At 44.9% G+C, this 18,167-nt stretch overlaps 1 protein-coding gene across 1 annotated transcript in view; it reads left to right on the top strand.

Moving 5' to 3' along the window:
- The first annotated feature begins 12,674 nt into the window (after positions 1 to 12,674).
- BTBD18 (BTB domain containing 18) overlaps positions 12,675 to 18,167 on the top strand; it is a 134,519-nt gene continuing 129,026 nt past the window's right edge. The window contains exons 1-2 of the mRNA XM_069233068.1: positions 12,675 to 12,816; positions 17,299 to 17,406. The gene's annotated coding sequence lies outside the window, so the exon portion shown is untranslated. The remainder of the gene's footprint in view (positions 12,817 to 17,298; positions 17,407 to 18,167) is intronic.

Below are 18,167 nucleotides of genomic sequence, written 5' to 3'. Positions count from 1 at the left end.
GGCAGTTGAGGGCCCAACAGCAGCATCAAGGGGATGAGTTATTGTATGTAGCTATTCTTGTTGTTTAACCTTTTTTATTTACAGTAATGTTGTTTGGCATCAACATGCCAGTTAACACACATCCAACGCAGATGAGGATTTCTGACGGTGTCTGATGCTGTGTTTGGTATATTGTTTTGTACTTAAAGTTCTCACTAGATTCCTCATTACATGCCAAGTATTGTTTTGAGCAGACACATGACTGCGTGTGAAAAAAAGGGCATTTCCTTCATGTTATGAGGGACATTTACACCAAATAAGCCCCAATTGAGGACTAGGTCAGGTGTGATGCTCCATCACAAATTTGAGTAGGTATCGGAGGCCCCATTACTGTTGACATGGTATAGTAAGCACTTATGATACAGCTGATGTTTCAGAGTTTTCATTGGTAAGTTGGTACAATGACGATATGATCATGAGCATCTGCACCAAAAGGACTGGAAAGATGTGTACAATGGCATAATTCCTTATCAGGAATATGTTAGAAATGTGTTTCAACAGGAAAATAAAATTAATTTCATATAGGCAGTAGCAGATTGTCATGAAGCCTTAGTCCTTCCCAAATGTGCATGTAAGCCAGTCTGTGTCCGCCAACATGAATTTGCCAAACTGTAGTGACTGAAACAGACAGGAATATGCCAATATTGTGACAGAGTTAAATATACTCCAAATTGCATTTAACTGTCTTTAGTTATGTCCAGGTGGTAAGGAAAGTAATACTTAAAAGGATATTTGCAGATGGAAGGTTACATCAAATAGATGTTGGAGTATCCCATCTTCATAAGTCAATATCAGGCCCAAACATGACTCTTTTGGAAATGTGGACATCTATTTGCTCTACGCTGAAGGGTGTTAAGAATGTATCCAGAACTATGTATCTACGCATGCTGTCAAAGCCATTTGTCAAGCAGAGAAATAAAGGTGGATAAGAGACAAAAGGCATACATGATGTGAGAGCTAGCATGGGGAATTTCTAGACAGTGAGCAAATGGTTTGTGGAATTCTTCCCTACATGCACAAGATATTGATGATAAAGAAACCAAGTTTGAGAGCCTTGGTATTAATATGTATACTTGGCAAATGTTTCCTGAGCAAAGTTCAGGTTCAATTAGATTTACAAAGATGCACTCAAACTGTTATATTTGTCTTTTCAGCATCATCTAGGCAAGGAGAAGGCGACAGTGGCCACGTCAGTGGGGAAGAATGCGAGCACTGTGGTTCCGGTGTAGACACCACTGACACCGAAGGACCTAGTGACATCGAGGGTGAGGAGACTGCACATCATCTTCAGAGGCCTCCACAGAAGACCAGTCCCTAGTGGTGGTAGATCCTAGTGCAACTGTTCCAATCCACCTACATCCTCTGGCACCCACGTTTCCATCGCCACGCCCCTCTTGTTCCCCCTCAGTTGGCTGTAGCAACTCCCTAAAAGGGGTGGCATGACCTTCGCTGAAGGCACCCCCGCCTGTTTCCCAGGCTGTGCTCACTGAGGAGGCTGTTGACCTATTGCAGGCTATATCTGTAGGCCAGACTGCACTACTGAATGCCACCCAGGGGCTTAGTGGTCAGATGACACAGATACTAGCTTACCTGGATGGCATGCACAGTGCCATGTCTGGCCTCCTCAGTGACCGCAGCCTCTCACCCATCCCAACCTTCTGCCCCAATTCCCACCTCTTCCCAAATCCCCCTTCCAAGCCCTATCTAAAGCAAGCTCACTCCTTTGCACATACCCACTCCAACACCCACATATAAATACAAACAGAGCAAGAAATAGACATGCACACAGACACCACACTCCCCACCACCAGACATACAACACCAACCACGACACAAACATCCACACCCACTGCCACCACACCTGCAGACACCACACACACTACGACACACACATGCACCAGCACATCCACAGGCACCACAACCACACACAGCACATGACCCATACACACAACATTGCATGTTATACATACAAATGCCCACACAACTGACACCCAGTAAAACCCACACCATCAACAGACACTGCCACTCCCCCTACCTCCCAAATCCCTCCCAAACAGCCTACCCATTTTCCTAAAGAAGACCTTATGTTTGCCCTGGACTTGAACCCTTCCTCATCCCCCCACCACCACCCCGACCCCCTCCCCACAACCAGACTTGAGACATTCAGGCTTTGAGCCTTTGTTGTTTTTTTGTTTAGGAAATTTAATTTATGAGAGATATATCTCATCTAAATTTTAAAAAATAGTTTACTTTGGCAATTCCTTTGTCCTGGACTCATTTTTTGATTGTTACCAATTGTTTGTCGGTAATGGTATTTTTGCTTATGTGTGTGCCATGCACTTACTCTCATTTGTGACAAGCACAAGTTTTCTTGTTTAGATATTTTTATAATGCATACATTAATGTTGTCCATATGTGATGGACATGTCAATTTTGGTGCAAGCAAAAATTGCTTACACCAAATTTATTTTTGACTAGAGAATGTTTTGTGTTTATTTTAACACGTGTCAATAATATAAACATATGCATTACACAGGGAACATCATACCATACAGTTAAATGACAGCCAATGTTTGTAATATATTGCACAAACCAAGGGGACAGTGAACTTCATACATCTGACGTGTGTAGGTTAGAGGTAACTGTGGTTGTACATTGTGTGTGCATCCACTTGTAGCATTTTGTAGTGCAACTAATACATTATCATGGATTTAAGTGGTTTCTATTTGGTATAACTGTTTATGTCTATGACTTTTTGTGTAGGTGTCCATTGCCATTAAAGGCAGTTAGTACCAAACTGGTGAGTGTTACTGATATATCGAGGTGTGTTTTTCAACATTTTTCTGAGTACAACATTGCAGACATATGCATTGCACATCATTGTACTAGTTCTTGCAGTATTTCTTAAATACGCAAGAATCCAGTGCTAATATACACTGACAACTCCAAGGATCACAGGTAAAACAGTGACTTACCTTTGTTTCCGGCGACTACAGGGTTGATTTTCGTCTTGTCTGTGAAATTCACTTCCTTAAAGCAAAAAAGATTAAGACCATCCCCATCAGAATTCACAAATTCCGCTCCTGGCTCAGGTGGGCGATAAATGTGGGCCCCCAAGGGGGAGAATTTAGAAGAAGTTTTTAGGAAAAAAAACAATTGTTTCTATTTGCCGAAGATTGTCCAAAGGAAACAATAGCCCATGATATTGGTCCTTAAAATATCAACCACAACCCCCGCTCAACTGTCCCTGTTCATGTGGATGAGGTAGCCCAGCCCGCAGGGAAGCACAGTGCAATCTCAGGATAAGAGAAGTCACTGAGCCAAGTTTCAGAAAGAAATAATAAGTTAGGCTTTGTATCATTCAGAAGATTAACAATATCAGCAGAATGTTTACAAAGCAGGCATACACTGATGAGGAAGGCCGAGACACTAAAGGGCAGGATACGGTAAGTAGGTCTCTAGGAAGTCTCTAGGGGGCATTAAAAGGGACCACCTGCAAGGAATAAGTAGAGCCCACTTGTGAACGGGACCATTGGAAGTTTGAAATCACAACAATCCCCTAAAGACCTTAAAGCCTGGGTGGCAGCTGAAGACTACCTGTGGATGATGCGCCTTAGTTCTGGTTGCAATTCAAAATCTTAATCCAATCAGTTTTTACCAGGTACACATCTGCATTCAACAACACTTCCCTTGATGCATATTGCTCCCCATAATTTCTGAAGCCGTGCTTCAGCCACACCAACTTTTCTATCAATCAATTGATCACTTGGTACCAGATCAGGGATCTGGGGGAATAGATACGGAGGAAGTGGAGCAGTAAGAGCACAAGCCCTAAAGCTGTCCCTGAAGTGACTTATTTGGTATTCCAGTTTCTCATGGGTATTTCCATACCACAGACTTGGGATTCATGATTATACTTATGGGCCTCCTCACACCATTGCAAGAAGAGTGGCCATTATTCAGCACCTATCCTGTTTTTAGGATCTGAAAATTCCATGTTCAAGAGAGGACTTCCTCCCATCCTGAATAGTGAATCCAACCCACTGTCTCAGATAATTGCCAGTGGCTTTACTGTACTGGTGATATAGTCTGAGCAGGAGTCCTTTTCAGTGGGAGCTGCTTTGTTTTTTTGGCCCCCCCATTACTGTGTCTTTGCTCACTCTCGCCTGGAAAACAGGAAAAAGGGGTTTGCCAGTCACACATGCAATATTTGTCTCCTGACTCCTCCCATTTCTACCTACCCAGCAAGTCTATTATACTACCGCTTCCCACTCAGACAAAACATTTTGTGCACCTTCAACACATTTTAGACACATGCAAGTTCATACATGCAAAGCAAGCAAGCAGGCGAAATATGGTAAGCCTTGGGCCGTGCTCCACACCAGGGCCCTTGGAGAAATCTCTCTTACCTCTGGCACCTGGAGGTCAATGCAGGAGTCCTGTCCTCTCCTGTTTCTCTAGCAAAGACCATTCCCGGCAAACAATGTATCAGGTTCTGTAAAGCAAGCACAGCACCCAAGAAGTGCATAATGCCTAACATGAGTTTATGCAAAGCAGCCAGCATTTAAAATAAGCATCTGCCATTTCAATGGATCAAAGTGTTATGCTTGATCAGCTGTAGCATGCAATGCTAAACTCCATGTATTTCTGTGCTACATTTATTTCTCCATGTGGAAGAAATGAAACGTGTATTCAGTCACTAACAAGCAGTTGGCAAAATCATCATGTGGGAAAAATGAGAGAAGACTGTGACACACTGATACAGCTAAAACTGACAAGAGCTGGCTTAATTTGGTATCAAAAAGGAGACACGCTGCACTAAATGTTCTCACTTACTTTTCTTGCATTTAGTTCAGTCCACACGTAACTAGGAATATAAGTCACAATATGGGGAACGTCTGCTATTTTCTAACATTTTCACTTTGTTCTGCCAACTTCAGAACAAGGTTACACTTTGCTAGAAAGTCTGGTGTACAACATGGATTAACAGAACAAGGATTAATTTAAAATGTCTGTAAGAGTCAAGGATAGTAAAGTTTTCATGGCCTTCAAATGAGTACAAAAATGAACTTGTGTTTAATAAAATACGGCAGCACACACTAAGTCATACATAGGCATTATATTGCAGTGTCAAAGAAAACACATAAGCATTAAGGCATGTGTGGGTGAATTCAGGTTCTCATCTGGTTCTCTTTATATCTTAACTTCTAGGGAGTTCCTATAGAGATGGGAGGTGCAGTCCCCCGCTCAGCACATTTGTTGCATTTCTGTATGCCAGCAACGCTGGCTTGCAGATGTAGCAACAAATGTGCTGAGCAGGAATGCTTGCATTGCATGTTTTCTTTCCAAGCTAATTCTGTACCATGCAAAATGGCCTTGTGGCTGCAAGCACTGCACACAGCAGAGAGAGAAATAAAATCCCTTCTCTGTCTTCATTATTTGAACACTGTCGAAATTAAGTTTCAAAAATAAAAACATGGTGTTTGTGCACACGATTGTTAGCATTACCTTTCACTTAGTTTGTTCAATAGACCCTAAACCTAATGGACACATACTCTAATAATATATTAGTGTGCCCATGTTGGTACACAATCAGGCCTGGTATCTAACAAGCATGCATTAGCAGGAAAGCCTCACACACACAGCATTACATAGCACTTAATAATCTTGACGAGGTCGCAAAGTGACCTGCTTTGCATTAGGATCCAAAGTGCTTTCACAGAATGCAGGGACAAATTTGGTTTTTGGTTGCAGAATGACTTCTGCAGAGGTTTTGGGTGAAGTAGGTGAGGTTGGGCAATGTTCTAAACATGGAGCGTCATTGTCACTGTGCGTATAAATGGAAGGTTTAGGGATGTTATAAGAAAAGACTCTTAGCACACATTGATACCCACCACTATGGGATAAATTATAAGAAAGGATTTATAAAAAAGGGAATAGATAAGATTGTAGAGCTCTCCCGAATTGAAGGTGACAGCAAATGGCTCTGTTTCCTACAACTTCCACATTTCAGTGTGACAGGAAGTTTCCCATGTATGAATTTTGTAAAGCAGATATAAAAAGGGGTGGGGCATCTTAAAGCATTCTCGCTGGTTTGTAGGGAGAGAATAGCTTAGATTAAAGTGTTCTTGCTAGTTTGCTGGTCCACACAATAAATGGTCCTGTACCATGAATAGAGCAATGAGCTATGCACAGTGCTTTGAAGGTGAGACCCTGAGCTGCACGTAGCTAGTGAAGAGACTGATGGATGGGACAGATTTGTGATCTGATTTTAAAGATGAGGAAATGCCTTTTAGCTGCATTTGGGATTCTCAAGTTCCTTGATCACTTCATCAGATGCATCAAGACGGATGCCATTGGCGTAGGCCAGTTGTGATGGCACTAGACTGATGGTTGACTATATTCTTTGTTGCAATTCTAAACAAGGGAATATTTGACAAATGCATCTCAACATGGGAAAACAGCCTTTCATAACTGGGTTTATTTGCAGCATCAGAGAGCGGTCTGAGTCAATGATCGTGACTAGGTTCCACATTCTTGAGGTCTAGCTTGAGATCATTTGTTCATGTCCATTGGTGTACAGCTAGAAGACAACGACGCATTAAACAGGAATCTAGTTCAGAAGATTAAGTGCAGCTATTACATTTCAGTAGATGGTAATCTTGAGGCCATCCCACATTGCAGTTAGCACAATTTTGGTGCTTCTGCCTTGATGGAAATCTGACTGGATGACGAACAGTAGATCACGCTGTTCAGTGAAGGCAGATGGTTCATGGTATACGCTCTTTCAGTTTCCCTAGAAAACGGCCTCTGCAGATTGGACAACGTCTGGGAGTACTGCATCCGACTGAAGCAGCAAAGTTAACGAGAATACACTTGAAAATAGCCACCACAATCTTTTGTTCATTTTTAGGCCGTTCTTGGATGGAGCTTTAAAGGTTAGAAGAAAGTGTTGTGGTGGTGAATAACTGTCTGATGACAAATGTGGCATTTTTTGCATTATCCTCCTGATATTTTTCCAGGTCTTTGGCGCTCTAGATGGAGTCACTAGAAAGTCACAAAGTTTTAGTATATCTTTTTGGATGATAAACATTTTAGAACCAAGAATTCGGGGATCATTTATAGAGAGCCTTGTAGGTCTGCTCAATCAAGCAGGCCCTTTATGCCTTTTCTGACTACAACCCTGTATGTTCTCAAATGGTATTGCAACTTTCTTTTGTCTTTTCTTATTTTTCAAGGGTAATTCTAGAGATCTTTCTTTTGACTTTGACAGTTATGAGTTCTAATATCATCTACCGTGAATTCCTTAGACAGAGCCATCCTGCTCATCATCAGAACCTTATTAAGGGCGGAAGTCAGCTAGATGAGGAACTGCTAAGCTGACATTTCTGGGTCATTAAGAACTGGGGGCTGGGATGGGCAAGGTATGATCCTCCAGCTGCTTTCACTGTCTTAACAGATGCTTTAGGAGGTAATCCTGTAGATTTGGCAATTGGATTTGGCAAGAGGACGTCCATGTCACATGATATGCTACTGACAAGAAAAGGCCCTGTGGTGCAAATATTGCACCAAAGGCATGCCTGGCAGTGAGTTTAGGATCCATGATCATCTAGACTAGGTCTAAAGATTCCATGATAAATAAATGCTGTAAGCTGACGTGAGATCACAGACGTTGCTTTGGTTCTTGTTTGGGGAGCTGGCATCATTGAAAATGCTTGAGAGTTGATGGCGAGCTTTGGCTAAGCAGATGTTTTTAGCATGAGTTGGGCTTTCTTCTGAGCAAAGGGCTTAATGCATGATTAAGGGGTTTACATTTTTAGAAAATATCTAGTTCCCCAAGGGCTTGGGTGCTTTATAAACCTACTTATTCTTTTTAAAACTCTACCTGTCCCTTTTTGTGCCATGCAGTGAGATGACAAATTATGGTAGCACTCTGATTATATCTGAGCTCAGGTAACAGCTCCTGTTATTTTTTTGTATAAGGGGTTGGATTCTACCAAGATTCTGATTGCCATGCTTCTGAAAATCTACAAGGAGAAGGTAAAATGAGGTAAGAAATGGTAGTTCTAGGTCTGAATGCCCTGTAAGTCTGTACACACCCACTAACTTCAACGTAGAAGGGCATTCACCAAGTCCTCCCTATCTCTTCCCACCTTGGAGGTTTGGAACTAACTCCTCACAAGACCAGAGGTAGGTTTTTGTGTCAGAGAAAAAGGAGGTATATGAAAACGGAATTTACAATTGCTCAGGGGACCTCTGCATAAGCAAACATACACTTGTATAGCTTCAAATAAAAATGTCACTATTGTTTACAGGCATACTCTGGTAAACGTGAATTACTGAAAAGTCAGAAATCTGCATCAATGTTAAGGACAAATTGGGTGTACTTTTGTGTCTTTCTTTAATCATTGGACCCTTAATGTATTTCCAGGTTGTCCCGATTCTCCCTCAATTTTTGTTTTTTTGTTTTAAATAGTGACATGCATCAAATAGTTTACAAAGAGACACCTCTGAGGAATGGTATCTAAAGTTAGATGACAATTTAACAAAGTATTTTTGTTGCAAGTTCCAATTTTTTGTTGTACATTTTATTTTGAAAACAATCACCAATTTTGCTTATAGGCTTCTGCGTATAATCAAGGAGCATCATTAAGTAGCCAAAAAGTTTTACACTTCAAACATGTATACATACTTTTGCATTGGAACCGCAATCAGTAATGGAACTGAGCTCACAGCTCATGGCATTCCTTACAGTGCTAGCCGGAGTAGTAAAGTCTTTGCATAGATGAATCAGATATACAAGTTTGAGCAACTGACTGACACTTTGTGGCATACAATCCTCTTTCACAGATCTGTATTGTAGCTTAGCAGATAAAGGGTTTGTGCGGCAGGTTTGTCCAACTTACCCTTTGGACAAAGTAAACATGAAAATGTGTTGTCCTTGACTCCAAACCATATGCCTTGGGCTTCAATCTACAGACATTTCACACCCCTGATGAAGGTGGGAGAGGGAGAAAAGCTTTACAAGTCAGCACTGAATGAAAACCCAAAAGGTTAGAGAATTTCTGATGGTAAGGGTTGTGGCTAGGTGGCAGAGTATAGTATGTACAAGGTTTATGTCTTATAGGGGGGAAGACTGGATAAGACCTTAGGTGTCGAGAGCAGTAGTTGGGAAGGAAACAGTTTGGCGAGGGCCTGTTGCAAGCAGAGAGACATCTAGGAAGAAAAGGAGGACAGACTAAAGAGGAGCATGAAATGGGTAGCCCAAAAAAGAAGAGTGTACTGCGGTTGAAGGGCAGAATGTAGTCATAAGAATTGCAGAGGCATGATGGGTGAAAGACAAGGACTGGTGTTATGGATGAGGAGATAGAGAGACCTGGTAAGTAGGAGAGGCGCCTGAAGTTATGTTAGGCAAGAAGCAAAAAATGAGTTTCTAGGAACATGGGTATGAGGATGGATTAGATGGCTACTTTAAGTGAGTACGATTGATAAATGGAAAGATTTGTTGAGACACCATATGTATAGCCATGCACACTAATGTTTTCATATTGTAGTCTTGATATTGACACAGTTAACTTGTTTTTTCAGAGGCTGAAGAACTTGCCTTAAGAACTTTGGGCTAGATGTGAAGCATTTTCAAGTTTGCAAACAGCTTGATCCTGCGAATGGGCCGTCAACTACTGCAAAAATGCTTTTTGTTATCATCCCAGTGATGGCAGCAAACCGTACTGGGTCACAAACTGCGCCATACCCTACTAATATTCATGAGGTAACTATTTCCAACCCACTACAAATCAATAATGAAACTAAAGAGTTTCATAAATTAGGAATAGCAATGTCCTAATTGCCATTTGCAAAATAATATATGAGGAAATCACTGTTCCTGTATTCGTATATCTAGCCGTTTGTTCTGTAGCAAGAGTTCTTCTTTTTTTTTGTGTTTAATGTGGACAGGCCGTTTTAGTTGTTGCGATGCCTCAAAGACTCAGCAGTCGGTGGGACCTAGTAGGTGACGGTCAAGGGTTCGGAGGATCCTGTGGGTAAGTCCTGTGTGGACTGTGGGATCTGGAATAGAGCAAACCCATCAGCCTCCCACGATCAAGGCTGGCAGGTGCGACTCGTGGGTGCTGATATTCTTAAGAATAGGTGGAGCAGCTCTTTCATGAATAGCAGATGCTTTGTTTTCTCAGATATCTGTTGTTAGAAATGGGGTCTTTGCAAGAACAAAACAAAAGCAACAAATGTCTCTTGCAAACACAAAGTACCTGGTTTGCGTTCACATTCTCTGCAAGGGACCGCAGAGGAGGACATGCATGGAAAACAGGGAGGTGTGTGTCAGTTTCTCCGTGTGCACACAGATGATGCATTGATATTTTTCTATGCAGGGAAGGCTTTGCGTCGATTTCCAGCATGCTGACTTCGATCCTCTTCAGGTTGGGGGTATTCGGACGTCCCGGGGACGATGCGGAGAAATCCTGAATGTGCAAGACGAAGTCAACAGGAGCTGCGTTGATCCAGTAGGCGATGCGGGGAAATTTCTGTTGCACGGCAGGCCCTGTGTCGACTCTTCTCGCAGGAAGTTGGGCTGCGTTGTTCCGGCTCGGCTATGCGTTAATCCAATGGGCTGTGCGCCCAAATTCCGGTCTCAATGCTGGCGCTACGTCGATCTCCTCTGAGGGAGATGGGCTGCGTTGTTCCGGTTCGGTGATTTTCTCATGCGATGTAGGCTGTGCGTCGCTTCTGGCAGGCTGTGCTTCTAATTTTCGCTGCACAAGGAGCTCTTTGCAAGAGGAAATCTTTTTGGCCATGAGACTTCAAGGAACAGGAGGCAAGCTCTAGCCAAGCCCTTGGAGAGCACTTCTCAGCAGAGCCAGAGGCCAGCGAGGCAGCAGGGCAACAGCAGGACAGCAGTCCTTCGCAGAAAAGCAGTCAGGTGAGTCCTTTGGGCAGCCAGGCAGTTCCTCTTGGCAGGTTGCAGGTTCTAGTTCAGCGTTTCTTCACCAGTGGTATCATGTCCAGGAGTGTCTGGGGAAGTGTCTAGGTTGGCAGGGTCAGAGGCCCTGTTTAAATACCGAAATATGCCTTTGAAGTGGGGGAGACATAAGAGAGTGGCTTAGAAGTACACAAGGTCCCCTTTCAGTTCCATCCTGTCTTCCAGGGTGCCATTAGGGTGTGACTAAGCATCCTGTGCTTGGGGTTGTCTGAGTGAATGCACAAGGGAGCTGTCAACTAAACCTTGCCAGACGTGGCTTGAAAGGCACAGAGGGATTTAAGCGCAGAGAAATGCTCACTTTCTAAAACTGGCATTTCTAAAATAGTAATATTGAATCCAACTTCACCTCTCAGCAGGATTTCGTATTACCATTCTGGCCATACTAAATATAACCCTGTTACTCCTTTCAGGTTATAATCTACAACTCAAACAGTATATGAGAGTAGCCCTAATGCTAGTCTATGGAAGGAACAGGCCTCACAGCATTGTAAAACAAATTTAGGAGTTCTACACTACCATGACATATTAACTGCACAGGTATATGTCCTGCCTTTTACCTACATTGCACCCTGCCCTATAGGTTACCTAGGGCTTACCTTAGGGGTGACATATGTAGAAAAAGGGAAGTTTAAGGCTTGGCGAGTACTTTTAAATGCCAAGACAAGTGGCAGTGAATCTGCACACACAGGCCTTGCAATGACAGGCCTGAGACATGGTTAGGGGCTCCTTATGTGGGTGGCACAATCAGTGCTGCAGGCCCACTAGTAGCATTTAATTTACAGGCCCTGGGCACATGTAGTGCACTTTACTAGGGACTTACTAGTAGATTAAATAAGCCAATTGGGTATAAGCCAATGTCCCCATGTTTTAAAGAGAGAGCATATGCACTTTAGTACTGGTTAGCAGTGGTAAAGTGCACACAGTTCTAAAACCAGCAAAAACAGTGTCCAAAAAGTGGAGGGGGGCAGGCAAAAAGTTGGGGGTGACCACCCTAAGGCTGTCAGGTCTAACATCTGTGAATCTGCCTTGAAGCCCATTCCTGAGGCTGGCGCAGAGACCCAGGAAGAGCAGCCCCAACCGCAGGAGCTGAATGAGACCCCAGGAGCGCAGGTTATGGAGCCCAGAGGAAATGAACCACACACCCGCCAACTCATGGGAAGAGCCAAGAGCGGAAAAAGAAGAAAAAAAATTGGTGGGGCTTTATTTTCCTCATGGACAAGGCCATTTTGGGTTTTAAAAACCGTGAGTCTGTCGCCTGCAACGTGCTCCTCCGTTTGTATCCGCCGGTAGGAGGCTGACGAGACCATCGCGGAGCGGGAGGCGTCGAGACCCCCCACGGAAAGAGGAATCTGGAGAGAAGGAGGCAGAGGACATCATTCCCTGACAGTAGCTCGGCCGGCGACACACGAGCGTCGTGCTCTCCTCAGAGCGCGTCCTCCAGCCGCTTGGCGCCAACCACAGAGCGGCGCTCTAGCCACGCCCTGCAACTCTCTGACCCCGCCTCGCTCTGCGAAACCTCCAATAGGAAGCCCCTGCGCTCCATGGCCCCGCCCACTCTTACTCGCGTCTGGGCCCGCCCTCGCGCATCTGAAAACTGCACTGCGAGCGCGCGTGCGCATTTCGGGAGCAGGCGGCGCTGAGGCTTCTGGGAGGGGTCTGGTCTGACGTCCGAGTACCCGTCAAAGACTGTCATGCGACTCCGTGTCCGCGCGCTACCTGACGTCACCGTTTCGGCGTTTCTACGTCACGGCCTGCTCCATAAGTCACTCGGCGTCCCAGCAGAGGTACTGCGCGCTCTGGCGCCTCTTCATAGGTAGTGAACGCGATGTCAATGTAACTATAACCGTACAGGTACAAAAGAATGCGGAGCGCGCGAGTCCTGCGCGGAGCGGCGGCCGCGTTCGGGTTGGTTCTCGCGCGTGGGGGCGGGGCCTGCCTCGCCGCCCACGCGTCTGGAACGCCTGCAGCGCGCGGCCCCGCCCATGCGCAGTTCATTCTGGCGCCGGCGCGGCCCTGGTGAGGGTGGGCTCCGCCGCCGGGAGGGCCCCGACACAATAGCGCGGGTTATGGGTCCCTTCTCTTCACCGAGGAGCACATCGCGGCGCTCCCGGATGTATCGATATGTGTTTTTCCTGAATCTGGTGATATAAAGCCGGTTTATCGATCTCGTCAGTCGGTGCCCTCGAGGGTTAGCAGTGGGCGAGAGTGAGGCCTTTTCGCAAGCCTGGCCCCTCGGGAAGCGGGCAGTGGCGTGCTCACTCGCCCCGTTACAGTCAAGGGGGCCTAGGGCTTCTGGAGCCTGGAAGGGACGGCTGCTCCCCAACTGCCCTCGATGCACCAGCGTTTGATTGAGGTGCAGAATAGGCCGAGGGCCGCACCTGTGGATTGCTTCTTTTGGCAGAACACTGCTTCAGTGGTTTCAGTGTTGTCTGAACGAGGAGTGTTTCTTAACATCACTGAGATCTAAAAAATGCAGATGTTTCCAGGACTTCAGGCACAGCGGTGAACCACCCCTGAATATAAGTCAGGCCCCTGGTGCTCAGTCCCTGCTGCATCTGCATGCATTTTTGGGCTGGCCTAGGGAGAGACTGGGAATGGCACCCTCACCCCCCTGGTAAAAGCGAGGCGACAGAGGCCGGCCTGCCTCCAGTGAGGCCGCTCCAGCCCCAACTGGCCGATGGCAGCATCTGAACAGCACAGATGCAGCCCAAATCGGCCTCCGCCCTGCCCAGAAATGCGACCCACGGCTGCAACTCAGATACCAGTCCATTGCGCTACTTACCAATCTGACTCTGGCCGGAGGCAGATTTGCTGCTACTAAGCCGCAGTCTGTTAACCCCAGCTGCTGGCACCCAAGCGTTGCTGGAAAAAAAAGTTGTTGGAGGGAAAGTGAACTTGGAAACACCTACCAGATTTTCATATTAGAAAATCTACACATGCCTATTTGTGCTAAAATAGAGTTCACAGATATTTTCTAGAAACAAGGTTTCCTGGCCTAGTCCCATAAATTCTTGTGAATTCATGAAAGCCATAAATCTACACTAATGCAAGGACATATACCATGGGTGCACTTTGGTTCTTTCTTTAACCCCTTCGCTGCCAGGCCTTTTCCCCCTCCTGTGCCGAGCATTGTTTTGGCTATTTGGGGCAGTTCGCGCTCAGGCCCTCATAACTTTTTGTTCACATAAGCTACCCACGCCAAATTTGCGTCCTTTTTTTCCAACATTCTAGGGATTCTAGAGGTACCCAGACTTTGTGGGTTACCCTGAAGGAGACCAAGAAATTAGCCAAAATACAGTGAAAATTTAGTTTTTTTCAAAAAAATGGGAAAAAAGGATTGCAGAAGGCAGCTTGTGGTTTTTCCCCTGAAAATGGCATCAACTAAGGGTTTGCAGTGGCAAGATCACCACCTTCTCAGCTTTCAGGAACAGACAGACTTGAATTGGAAAACCTAATTTTTCAATACAATTTTGACATTTTACTGGGACACACCCCATTTTTAGTATTTTGTGTGCTTTCAGCCTCCGTCCAGTTAGTGACCAAAATGGGTGAGAAACCAATGCTGGATCCCAGAAAGATAAACATTTCTGAAAAGTAGACAAAATTCTGAATTCAGCAAGGGGTCAGTTGTGTAGATCCTACAAGTGTTTCCTACAGAAAATAACAGCTGAAATAAAAACAAAATTGAAATTGAGGTGAAAAAAAAAAAAACAGCCATTTTTCTCCACGTTTTACTCTGTAACTTTTTCCTGCGATGTCAGATTTTTTAAAGCAATATACCGTTACGTCAGCTGGACTCTTCTGGTTGCGGGGATATATAGGGCTTGTAGGTTCATCAAGAACTCTAGGTACCCAGAGCCAATAAATGAGCTGCACCTTTCAATGGGTTTTTATTCTATACCGGGTATACAGCAATTCATTTGCTGAAATATAAAAAGTGAAAAATATGTATCAAGAAAACCTGTGTATTTCCAAAATGGCCACAAGATAAGGTGTTGAGAAGCAGTGGTTATTTGCACACCTCTGAATTACGGGGTGCCCATGCTAGCATGTGAATTACAGGGCATTTCTCAAATAGATGTATTTTTTACACACTGCCTTACATTTGGAAGGAAAAAATGTAGAGAAAGACAACGGGCAATAACACTTGTTTTGCTATTCTGTGTTCCCCCAAGTCTCCCGATAAATAAAAATGTTTGTGTGGGTAGGCCTAGCGCCCACGAAAGGAAATGGCTCAAAACACAACGTGGACACATCACATTTTTTCACAGAAAACAGAGGTGTTTTTTGCAAAGTGCCTACCTGTGGATTTTGGCCTCTAGCTCAGTCGGCACCTGGGGAAACCTAGCAAACCAGCGCAATTTTGAAAACTAGACACCTAGGGGAATCCAAGATGGGGTGACTTGTGGGGCTCTGACCAGGTTATGTTACCCAGAATCCTTTGCAAACCTCAAAACTTGACCAAAAAAACACCTTTTCCTCTAATTTCTGTGACAGAAAGTTCTGGATTCAGAGAGGAGCCACAAATTTCCTTCCACCCAGCGTTCCCCCAAGTCTCCCGATAAAAATGGTACCTCACTTGTGTGGGTAGGCCTAGCGCCCACGATAGGAAATTGCTCAAAACACAACGTGAACACATCAAAATGATCAAATACAAAACTACCTGTTTTTGCAGGGGGGCGCCTGCGTTTTTTGGTCCTGGGCTCAGCAGCCTTCTAGGGAAACCTACCAAACCCAGACATTTCTTAAAACTAGACACCCGAGGGAGTCCAGTGAGGTGTGACTTGCATGGATCCCCCAATGTTTTCTTACCCAGAATCCTCAGCAAACCTCAAATTTAGCTAAAGAATCACATTTGTCCCACATTTCTGTGTGGGATCACCGCACTGGGACACATTTCATACCACCCAATGTTCCCCTCAGTCTCGCGGTAAAAATGATACCTCATTTGTGTAGGTGGGCCAAGTGCTTGTGGCATAGTAGCAACTTGGAGCCAATAACTGATGTTGAGGAGGATTTTTGGCATTGCCAAAGTGTGCCTAAGCAGGTACGGTCAACCCTGCCATTGTGGCTGTGGCACTTGCTGGTTTGTGCCCTAGCTGTCTGCACTGCTGAAGAAGGGACCATCCCTGGCTTATGGCACTTGCTTTTGTGTCTGAAGTGACTTGCTGACATAGCTGTGGCAATTGCCCAAGTGTGCCATATAGACTTAGTTTGAAGCTAGCCCTCAGCACTTGTCAATTGTGTGGCTGTGCAAACTACTCCACAGTAAGTGTAAAGTTACTGCTTCGAGGTGCAAGTGTGCTGAAGTGTCTGAGTGGCTGCCCTCGGCACATGTGTGCCTAACCAGATCCAGCTGCTGCTCCCCAGAAACTCCTCGAAGCAACCCAGACAACCGACCGCAAACCTGCGCCTTAAAGAGCATTGCATTGAAGTCTTGTTCAAGGGAGGCTATAGCTACTGACCCCAAAGCTCATTTGTCTGAAAGAAGATGGCCCAACAGCAACCAAACTGCCCACTTGCTGCTGGTGCTGTAGCCCAGAAAAGGGCCGTATGCTACAACTGCTTCCAGGACCCAGCTGTGCAGCCACACTTTCCTACTGGGAGCAGAGATGCCACCTGGCCCAACTGTGGCTTGCGCACTTCCCCCCCAGCCAGGGAGGTACCTGGATTGGAGAGCAAGAGGCCAGTGCAAGACGTATAGCAGCCCCAAACCAGACTGGTAATCAGGGCGAAAAAGTGGTACAACTCCACTATTAATTAAAAATGGTGGTTTTGCAGCATATTTTTTTTCCTATTATGATTTTATAGTTGCATACTCTGATTCCTTCAAAAGTATGTGCACAGTCTAAAAAAAGCAAAGCCGATGTATAGTTGGTCACTTTTTGAGGGTGTTTGATATAAATTGGATCCATTGTGAGCCCCACATTTGGATGGGACTGCCATTTGGAATGGGGGAGTAAACAAAGACTATGAGGGTTTATTTTCGCAGAGGCTAAAAGATACCAACAAGGGGCTCCAGGATTTTAATTACCGGCCCTGTAGGGCAAATGTGTATTTATATAATGTCAGTGCTGGGTATTTTCCTGCAGGACATCCAACAACAAAGACCCTGTGTAGTGGAGTTGTTGCTAAAATTGACTTTGAATATGTTTCCTTATGTAGCTGTGTCAGTGAGCGTGAACAGTATTTATGTTTTGCTTTTTGGAAATTGTGACCATTACATCATCCACCACTAAGAGTTTTTTTTAACTTTTTGCTTCTAGACAGATGTTCATTCAAGTTCCCGAATGACATGAGTCTCTAAATCTCATGGGGTTCTGCGTAGGGCACCACACCGTAGCTGCTGCATTCCTGTATAGACTGATCATCAGGTAAGATGTGAGAATGTTATGGATGATGGTGTCATCTGTGGTGTTAGTGATGAGAGTATGTTGCTTACTGGAGCTGCACTTAACCTTCCCAGCTCCCTGGATGAGTCTTGCAGTGCCCCAAGTTATTCGTTGTGTTAATGCTCCGAATACCTTTCAGTCTCTTGCCTACAGACGGTTTTAATTGTCTGTGGTTGAAGATGTATTGTCTCTAATACATTAAAATGTATGTTTTAGGCTATGGGCCAGCCCAAAGCTCTTGATTGGATGGCTTTCTAATCTGGCCCATTTCACTGCTTCTTATTTGATGGCTTTCCTCCCTAGTCTTTCTTTACCCCGCCTCTGGAGCATTTCTTCTTTACTATGTTCTGATTGAGTGACTTGTGTCATTCACTCGCTGCTTGTGTTCAAGAAACCACTTTAAACTTTTTAGCACTCCATGGTGTCCTGCTTTCCCCCTCAAGTGCCCCCTCTATCAGGCCCCATTCAGGGTGCCGTAAGGTATACTGGGGCAACTGAGACCCAAGTGGATTGGTTGAGGTTGTTTGTCCCTGGGGTCCCGGCATCAGTCCTACTGTGGCTGTGCAAACTGGGCGAAGTACCTTGACACTTTCTGCAGTAGGCTCTCAGGGCAGCACAGGGAGGTAGTATTTGGGGAGGGCACAAACTCCGAACTCAGTAATCAACCAGTATGCACAATATATTAATATCCAACTCATTGCTTGTCATTTTGTTAATGCTAATGCAATGTATAAAGCACTTCA

The sequence above is a fragment of the Pleurodeles waltl genome, chromosome 4_2, assembly GCF_031143425.1.
Source record: "Pleurodeles waltl isolate 20211129_DDA chromosome 4_2, aPleWal1.hap1.20221129, whole genome shotgun sequence".
NCBI lineage: Eukaryota > Metazoa > Chordata > Amphibia > Caudata > Salamandridae > Pleurodeles > Pleurodeles waltl.
The sequence above is the reverse complement of the archived record's forward strand: the minus strand, read 5'-3'. Positions and strand labels throughout refer to the sequence as shown.